The sequence below is a fragment of the Coffea arabica genome, chromosome 4e, assembly GCF_036785885.1.
Source record: "Coffea arabica cultivar ET-39 chromosome 4e, Coffea Arabica ET-39 HiFi, whole genome shotgun sequence".
NCBI lineage: Eukaryota > Viridiplantae > Streptophyta > Magnoliopsida > Gentianales > Rubiaceae > Coffea > Coffea arabica.
The window spans coordinates 38,085,837-38,096,083 of NC_092317.1; the positions used below are offsets into that span (position 1 = coordinate 38,085,837).

At 37.4% G+C, this 10,247-nt stretch overlaps 2 long non-coding RNA genes across 2 annotated transcripts; one reads left to right on the plus strand and one right to left on the minus strand.

Annotated features, from left to right (window-relative positions):
* Window positions 1–901: 901 nt before the first annotated feature.
* LOC140006109 (uncharacterized) lies at window positions 902–5,534 on the minus strand. The gene is made up of 3 exons (XR_011813711.1): window positions 5,172–5,534; window positions 1,798–1,853; window positions 902–1,146 (listed from the first exon to the last, which is right to left on the minus strand). It is a non-coding gene; the product is annotated as an uncharacterized lncRNA (long non-coding RNA).
* A 981-nt stretch (window positions 5,535–6,515) lies between these two features.
* LOC140005781 (uncharacterized) lies at window positions 6,516–9,999 on the plus strand. The gene is made up of 4 exons (XR_011813347.1): window positions 6,516–6,674; window positions 6,766–6,932; window positions 9,048–9,109; window positions 9,815–9,999. It is a non-coding gene; the product is annotated as an uncharacterized lncRNA (long non-coding RNA).
* The last annotated feature ends 248 nt before the right edge of the window (window positions 10,000–10,247 follow it).

Here is a 10,247-nt window from a genome sequence, read left to right on the forward strand (position 1 = left end):
CCTCGACGAGTTGGGCCTCATGTGGGCTTTCCTTCCTAGGCAGCCCACTCTAGCAAATGATAATGAACAAAATAGCAATCCTACCCTTGGCGATTCTACGTGCAACATGCACTTAGCCAATTATTCAAGCTAATCAACTAATGTGGAAATAACTGACTATGATGCTAAAACGGAAACTAGGGTTTGGCAATAACCCTAACAAAATAGCATTCCTACCCTTGGCGATTCTACGTGCAACATGCACTTAGCCAATTATTCAAGCTAATCAACTAATGTGGAAATAACTAACTATGATGCTAAAACGGAAACTAGGGTTTGGCAATAACCCTAATCCTCAGGAGTAGCGTCAATGCTCATTACCGGACCGCGATTACTTTTACTTGAGTGTATGAATCCTTCAAAGGACTTGTGTATGGCCTGAATAAGTACATTGAGTTGCTCACGAAGTCTCTTCGCGCGAGCCCTAGTAATGGATCCACTTGGAGCTTACACGCGATCCTCAGCCCCATTGTTGGCGTGCCCACGTATCATGATGCTATCATTCCCCTCCTCTTGAGAAGGATTTGCCCTCAAATCAAATGCATCATCTGCATCAAAAGGAGCTAAGTCAGAAACATTAAATGTAGCACTAACTCCATACTCACCAGGAAGATCAAGTTTGTAGGCGTTGTCGTTGATGCGCTCCAACACTTGAAAGGGTCCATCATCCCTGTGGCAACCCCACTTCCCCCTAAGGCGAACCAGAGGGTTGGCGGGCCGTCTGCCCAACTCTCGCCAGGACTCACGCAAGCATTCTAGCTTAAAATCCTCCAGGGATTAACCTAAACTACTACAAAAATAATTCTTCCGAAATAAATCAATTTCTATCACCTCATTAGCTTCAAAGATAACGGCATACAACTTAGCCAAACGACGGCTCTTAACCACTTCACACATTACTCGCAAGGTTAAAGACATACTATACTAATAAAAACATACAAACCGAATATTAGAATTTGGGATTACATTTTTCCAGCTTAAAGTGGCAACCAAAATAAAAGGTACAGAACTTAACGTAGAATTCATTACAAACCGAAATCTAAATTCAAGCTATTCAAATACATTCATAGGAAATATAAGCAGCTCAAATTCTTTCAACTTCCAGACCTGTAAGGAAAACAAATAAACGTGGGGTGAGCTAAAGCTCAGTGGTGCCCCAAAACATGCATTCACGTAAATCAAACAGCGAGAAATAACTTAAACAAATTGAACAGTTAGGAAAGCGTATAACAACACAAGGTAGGATACAGGGGCTCTCAGGAGCCATTTTCCTCGCTTGATCGCCATCCATCGTAGTTGACCCTCCGTCAACTCTCACTACTTATAGTCCATGTAGATCCACTCATTTTAATCCTAACCCGTCACCATTCATACCCCGGTCCCGGGCCCGAACGTCGACTAAAGACGCAGTATACTCGAGATATACCCGTAATAAAATTTGTCGAGGGATTCACCCAACGACGTTATTGTAGTTCGATTCAAGTGCCGAGGGATTCACCCAACGACGTAACTACTTTTAGATTCAAGGATTATTGTAGTTAGATTCAAGTGCCGAGGGATTCACCCAACGACGTAACTACTTTTAGATTCAAGGATTTATGAGTAAAATGATTCACGCAAGTCACCACTCGAACGGCTAGTGCGATAAAGTACACACTGCTCACTTCGATGGATCAAAAACTCATTTTGCAACTTATCACATATCGAGTCAAGAAAGCACTTAATTCAAGTAGAAAAAGAACAGGCAGGGACACTCACCAAGAGTGAAGTTCAAATATCAGGTTGGGAATCAAATTCCGCGTCCTCGCGATATCCTAAAAACCAAATTTTGAAACCATAAGTTTCTATTCAGTTTTTAAACTTATTCGTATAAGAATTTATTTAATATAATACTAGTTCACTTTCTCAAGAGATTTCAAAAAATCTATTTAGATTGAAGCTTGACAAAAGTCGTAGAAATGTTCTTTATTTTCCTTAGAAGAGGGTAACTAGTATTACTTACTAGAAACAAGTCGACAAACTTCTCAAAATCATAGTTAGAAAGTTACTTTGATCATTTCCCTAAAGTTACGGCTTTTGCAAGAATTATCCTTAAAAACTATTTTTCCTAGAATAGGGTTTCTTGCCGAGCAAGTCTCCCAAGCTTTTCACTAGGATTAGTAGAACTAGTATGTTAAAACTTTTCCCATAGTTAACTATACAAGTGCAAGGCTTATAGGAAGGAAAAGAATTGAAATAAGACTTGGAGTTTCCAAAGGTTATATAACTTATTTACTGTAGCTATCGAGCTGGTTTGAGCTGAAGGAAATTATTGAATTAGAAAGTTTTAGGCAAAACGCTAGATATAGAGTTTTATAATATAATACTAGTTGGAAAATATTTTTGGTTAATTTTGAATGCAGTTACTCAAGTTCGCAAGGTCTATACAATTTCCCCCCGCTCCGGTTCCATTTCGAGATCATAATGTGGCAAAAATCACATAGCAAATTACTAGGGCTTTGTCAATCATTAGCCCTAGATTTCAACAATTACATTACTGAATAAAATAAAATGATCAACCAAGGCTTCATCAATCATTAGCACTTGGTTTCAGCAAACCCATCATAAGCAAATAAAAATAAAAGTAAAGCCCCAAGACATTTCAGCAATTAACTTCCATCATCCAGTAATACTTTATAAAATCAGTCCAATGGCCAAGGCTTCATCAATCATTAGCCTTTGACATCATCAATCACTACCAACCACAATTTAGTCAAGAATTTAAACCACAAGTAGATTACAAGTTCAATCCAAATCAAAATTTAGTTTCACGAAGAAAACAGGACATTTATACCAAACAGTCTACTTTGAGGATTCACAGACAGCAGTATACATGGCGGAAAAATATGAAATTTCTACAGAATAAAGGCCTATGTTTCTAGTTTCAAATGCCACTGACGGCACCTTAATCGGATTTTCCTACACCAAGATATAAGCGTTTTATTGAGACTGGTCAGGGAGATCCGAAAATCTGGAAATTCATTTTTCACTTGTTAAAAACTCCTTTGTTAACACTAACTTGACATGCAGAGGTTGGTTATTAAGCCACAGAGTATCTTTAGCAGTGATATATATAAAGTTTACGGTCAAGGAAGTCGAAAGGCAAAGCTGGTCCAGGTTCTTATCCTCTCCCTCGGCCATGTTTTCAACTCTAACAACAACCAGTTTTAAAACACAACTTTTCTCCAATAATTCCTTCAGTTTAAATACAAGTCTTTCATGCATGATTAAAATAATTAGTTATCTAACATTTTTTATCCAAAGCCAAGAAATTCCATCCATAATATCACCTTGTCACCCCAAAATTCAAATGCATGACCATCTCAAGGTATTATAAAGCGAATGCAATGGTAATACAATTTTTTCCACAGCCCCAAAATATATCAAGAAATCAATACGTACTTCTTTATCAAACATGACTAAGGCTGGAAAATTTCCAGCTTATAACCATAGCTACACTTCACTATTTCCAAATCGAATTCCCAAGATATCAAATGATTCATTGCCAAACATTTTTCACAGACTACGTGTGCATTTTGGCATGCATTTCAGGTTCCTAACATCCCAAGGAAAAATTCTAAAGTCAAGCTGAAGATTCTGGTTCATAATCAAATTCGAGCAATAGGATTAAACATCCCAAAAAATTCAAGAATCTGTCAAGCAAGCTACGGTTGAATCTTGTATGAAGGAATTTTCTGTTTTCACTTTATTTACTCAGGTGAAACAGGCTATTAAACTCTCACTTCCTCATGCAATTACTTAGCTAAACAATGCACAATTCTCGTTCAGGAGTTGAAGTTAAACCACCGTTATAAACTTCCAAATTTCCAGGTTCAAGTTAACGGTAATTCACAAAGAAATTCCAGCAATGGCAATGGTTCTTAAAACAGGTTTTTCTTTGGTTAAAACAGAATTTTTGGTACTCTATTAGAACATGCAAACACGTAGCTAGCTAGTAAGGTTTCCAAATCAAGTCCAGATTCAAACTACAATTATACTCATCTCACACAAATCCAGAAATTATATCCCCTAACCTCGGATGGCCATTCATGAAGCAATTTTCTTTTCTGCCTTCATTTTATTTTCTTGGTTAGCCACGCTACAAGACCTCATGCAAACTTCAATTAACATATTGTTAATAGTTAATCATATATATCAACTCATAACATCACTATAAGACAGATTGCGCAATCAATATCAGATTCAAGGTCTCGGAAATTTTCAGTTCATTCCAATTCACAAAACCAGAATTTTTCCAAGTTCCTAGTTTCATTGCCCAATCGTGTCACTCAACATGCAGGCCCTTAAGCATTTTATCTTCACTTGAATAATTAGGATTCTAGCCACAGCTTGTCAAAATTAGACAAATTAAGTACCTCCCATCATAATCATTCACGGCAGAATCATGCTCAACAAAACAGAATTTTCTAGGTGCCTTAATTCATTAATCAACTTCATAAAATTAACATGCAGGGTCGTAACATCCTAATCATTACGCTTCACTTGTCTAGTTACACATGAATGTTCAGGTTTTCACGGAAAACAGAATTACAGATGCATTTCCAATCCATCCTCTCGGCAAAATCATACTCAACCAAAACAGAATTTTCTAATCTCCTTAGTTCATCATCCGATATTATCTTCAATTGAAGCCTTTAATTTTGCCCTTAAATTCTCACATGCCCAATTGCTGAGTTAATTAGCTAACATAACAGACCAGAAATCAGCTCGGCAGCAGCAAGAAAAATATCCAGAATTCCAGAACTTTGTGCAACTACACTGGGATGAGCTTGCATGAAGAATTCTGTTTCATTTTTATTTCCAAAGTAATCCAGGCTAATTAAATTCATGCCTGACCCTAATCATAATAATCATCCAAGGTTCGATTAATTAGTCACCAATGTATGCTCAAATCATTTCCGGAAAACACACTAGAGCTACAATCCCAACTCAGCTTCTCGGCAGGGACATTCAACCGAAACAGAAATTTTTCTAATAACTTAACTTCATCATCCAATGGTACCACAGTACATGCATGCTTCAAGATAGCTCAAACTACCTCTGATTAGTCCTAAAATGATCCAGAATTTTACCTCACAGCAAGCTAGTCTTTCACACGAAAATCTGGAAAATTTTTCTCCTCTCAGCTCTCACGCACGCGGCTGTGATTGAGGTTGTGGTTGTCGGTGGAGCTGGTGGTGACACAGTCGTGAAGTTGGGTGGAATGGAGGTGCAGAATGTGTTGAGCTTGCTCATGGTTTCTCTCTGCCTTCACTCCAGCTTCAATGTTTGCGGACAGAACCAGAAATGAAATCGCACTCTCAGCTTCCTTCCTCACTCTCGGCTTTAAGGAGCAGCTCAACCTCTCCCTCACTCTCGGTCGATAATAACAATGTGAGGGTGGAGGGTTATCTGAGGTAGGAAGTGTGCAGAGGTTATGGACTGGGATTGTGAAGTGGTGCTGCGGTTTTTGAGGATGGTTGAGTGTGATGGCAGTAAAGGTTTGCATTGGCCGAGCAAGGCGGTGGCCTCTGGTTTCTGTCCGAAATCTGGTTTGAGTTGCATGGTAGTTTGAGGAATTGTTCAAGGATAGTTTAGTCTTTTCATATTCCTTCTAATGAACACTTTAGTCCTTGATTCTAATTTGATCCCAAAAATTAATCCCAAGAATAATTTGATTGCCTAATTATATGCTAATCTTGCAAGGCTTTGATTATCGAAATTCTCACGTCCTAAGTTTACTTAGGGTACTTATGTCGTTTTTGTCTAAGATTTATCGATTATAATTTTAACATTAAGGTTCCTAGTAGTTCTTATATTACTTAGCGATTAAATTAGTTATTAGAATTTTCAATTATTATTTCTCAAGAAATAGAGTTAGTCTAACTCGAAATTTATCGATTTAGAAATATAAAGTCAAATGAAATAATAATTTGATACAAGTGTGTCAGTTTGCACATAAAAATTATTTTTATGCACTTATTGTGAAAACAAAGAAGGATAAGACTATAATTATCGAAATTTTCACGCCTTAAGTATATTTATCTAAAATTCATTGGTTTTCATCTTAACGCGGAAATTCCTATTAACATTTAACATTATTAACGATAAAAACTAGCTATCGGAAATCAAAGAATTTATTTTAAGGTAATAGAATTAATCCAACTCAAGAAATATTAATTTAGTATAGCAAACCGAATAATACAATATTGGCACAATTATATTATTTATTACATAGAAATTATCTTTACCCTATTATTGCAAAACAATTAATTACAATACTAGAATTCGAAGAAATTAATTATTAGATCAATGAAATAGTTTACCATAGAAATATGAAGTTAATGTAACAAAACTAAGAAGTTAGTAGTTTAGCACAATTCTTTTATTTTGCACCTAACGTTTATTTCTACGTACTCATTTAAAAAAACAATTGGACTTAGCTAAAATTTATTAAAGAATTAAAATGTAAATAAAATATGCACTGATATTTATATGTCTATTTTCAGGGTTCTCACAATCCCGTGGTTGTAATTTGTTTCTCCGTTGAACAGGAAAATGTTCCTTGCACATGTGCAACCACACCCAATCGCCAGGTTCAAAATTTAACTTTTGGCGACCCTTGTTAGCTTGCTTGACATATTGAGCAGTTCTCCTCTCAATGTTGGCCCTGACTTTCTCATGCAGTTGCTTAACAAACTCTGCACGTTTCTTACCATCCAAATGTGCGCGCTCATTACTAGGTAATGACACCAGATCAAGTGGTGTTAGCGGATTAAAACCATAAACACATTCAAATGGAGAGAAACCAGTAGTAGAATGGACAGCCCTATTATAAGCAAACTCTACATGAGGTAAACACTCTTCCCATGATTTCAAGTTCTTTTTTATGATGGCACGCAACAAGTTACTTAATGTACGATTCACCACCTCAGTTTGACTAACTGTTTGGGGGTGGCTAGCAGTAGAGAACAGCAATTTCGTGCCTGACTTAGACCAGAGTGTCTTCCAAAAATAGCTCAGAAATTTGGCATGTGAGAACCCGTAATTTTCTTAATTGCTAGGTTTTATTTTCTATTAATTGCACGCTTTTCCACATTTTATTTATTCAAAAATTGTGAAAATAAATTTTATGAGTAAAGATGGTTTTGAAATCATTTTTCCGAGTATAAGTTAGCTTATGAGATTTTAGAAGTGGATACCGGGCGTGGGACCTGCTAGTGCGGTAAGTTTGATACAATTCGGCCAACTAGGTTAAGTTGTGTATACCGGATTTTAATTTATCAGGTGTGAAGAGATAATTATAAGTCACCTAGATGATTATCATTGGAGAGACAAAAGGATAGAGTTGCATTAAATAAGGGTGACAAGTGTCACCTTGTGGTTTATTCTTGACTTTGACCATTTTACTTACCTTTACTAATTAACCAAAATTGACCAAAAATTCATCACTTTCATCCTTCTCTTGGCTGAATTTCTTGGAGAGAAAAGAGAGAAACAAAACCTTCAACATCTTCCTTCCATAACTTGCTCCAATCTTCAAATCTAACCGATAAAACTTCAAATCACTCCATAAAAAAACTCTTCTCTAGGTAGGATTAAGGTTCTTGGTGAAGTGATTTGGAAGAAATTGGTGCTAAGTAGCTTCCTTTCTTGAGGTTGCAAGGTGAGTAGCTAGGGAATTCTTTCCTTGATATTGATAATGTCAAATTAATGACTTGTGGTGGCTAAAGATGTGATTTGGTGAAAGATTTCTTGATTTTAGTTGAGATTGGTGACTTTTATATTTCTTCTTGATTTTTTCTGTTTTCATATGATTACTATTGTGTGGCCATGTATGATGGTTGGAAATGATCTAGAATGAAGTTAGAATGCGTAAATTGTGGTTGTTTGCAGAAAATTTCCGCATTGAACCGAAAAATTCGGATTTAGCGTTTCAATTTTACCATTCTGCCCGGTACTGTTCCTGATAGTTAGAGGCCGAATTAGCCTTGGGTTAAAACATGAAAGTTGTAGGGAATAATATTTTATAATTTCCTTCAAAATTTCAGCTCAATCGGAGCAACGTTTCCAGTGAAAAGACCAAAATACCCCTGCTGCCCTGTTTCTATCCGAACATGTTAATCAGCTTCTGTAATTGGTTGTTTTGACCAGGAATAATACTGATTTGGTTGTCAATGTCTTCTTAAAAATTATATCCTTGTATCTTAGCTTTCAAATGGCTTTGGAATTACCTGATTTGGAGTTGTGTGTGCTGAGATAAGAGTGAATGAATCAGGACTGCCCGTTGAATTCCGAGGTGAGTTTCGAACTGGAAAAGCTGGAGTTGTTTTGGTAAATTTGATCTAGTTAGGGTGAGAACTGGACCTAGTAGTCTTCATCAAAGTTATAGCTCTCTGTCTTAGCTTCGAAATGGTGTAAATTTCACCCCAATCCGAAAAGTTTAGCTCCAGTTGTGTCCGTTCCGCTAAATGACGTCAAAACTATCTTTTGGTTTAGGACCTAAACTTCGTTTCCGGACCATTGTCCTAACTTGAATTTGTACTTGTACCACTTGGAGCCTATTGAACGGCTATTGAAATGAGATTATTTTGTGTGAGATTTTGGGATTGATTGAGGAAAATAATGAAGCCATGATAGCTAGAAAAGTAAGCAAATTCAGGGGAAATGCTGTCCAATTTTCTAGGCCGTTTAATCTCTTTCGATTTGAGTTGCCTTTTGAAAGAAATGAAGGGCTTTTGGGTCGTTCAAACCCTAGGTCCTCTCATTACTTTTGTTACCCTAGGTCCTCTCGTTACTTTTGTTACCCTAGGTCCTCTCGTTACTTTTGTTTCCAAAATCATGTTTTGCACCCTTGCATTAGTAATTATTTGGCGAGGCATACGACTAGTAGTCGAGCCTCACTTGTGCATTCTGTTTACTCGATTTTGGATGTGAAACCTTCAATTGTTTTACTTTGGTTCTTTTAGGGTTTCTTGGCGATTAAAGCCAATTTGAAGTGAAAACTTTTGAAGTATCCGTACTTGAACCGGTGAGTGTACCACTCCCCTCACTTGTTGTTTAACTCGGTTTCTGTATGTGCAATCTGTGATATGAACGACTGAACTATCTGTTTATTTTGTTTGACACGAGGGTGTACTTTATCACACTCGTTCTCTTGTCTGTTCATATGCCAATTTTGGAGCGAATCTGAATCTGTTATCTGTATCTGTATCTGTATCCGCATCTGTTCGGACGTCGATTGGAAGCTTGTATCCAACGACCTTTCTGTGACCTCTGAGCTCAACACCTGTGGCTAGTTACTCGAGTCGGGCCGGCAAGGGTCTGGTCGATTAGATAACGAACCACGGTAGTCTGTTTTGGGATCTTTGGGTATTGAGACCCTTGATTCCGGTATACTCGAGTATTACCATTTCTGATCTGATTGGAGTTCGGGTCCGGTAGGGGTATGTGAGGTGGAAGGAATTGGAGAAAGTGGAGTCTATGGTATTGGTTACTCCTTTAGCGTTGATGGAGTGTCAACTATTATTTCGATCAAGCTTCGGTGAAGCAAATGGGAATTTGGCTCCGGAGAGCCACCCGTATCCTTTCTATCTATGGTGTTTGTTCATTTCTTTATTTGATTCGCATATGTGATTAATTGAATATGAAGTTCCATGTTTCTTACTTGCTATTATTTTGGTACCTCATTGAGCATAAGCTTACCCCCTTCTCGTTATCTTTGTTTTCCTTACAGGGGACAAACTTTGAAACCACAATTTTGGACAAAAGGGGTCGAGATAATGCATATGTTATTTTGTAAAGCTCCTTTGTAACCGAAACCCTAATTGTATTTTGTGTAGCATGAATACTCTGGCTTGTATTTTGGTTCACTTGTTCAAGACTCCGATGTAAAAATATGTATAAGTGTTTAACCGACGTTCCGTACTTCCGTATGGTTTGGTATGCTCTGTTTTAACTGTTGATGGTCTTCAATTGATAGTTTTCATTGGGTTCTCGCGCGAACTATATTGGATTTGTGTGAATCGACTCCGTAGTCCTGGCAAGAGCTGGGCAGGCGGTCCGCCGAACCCTTTGGTTCGCCTTAGGGTGAGGTGGGGCTGTCACATGGCATCTCTATCAGATACAATGGTCCTAGGAATGCCATACAACCTCACAATCTCCTTAAA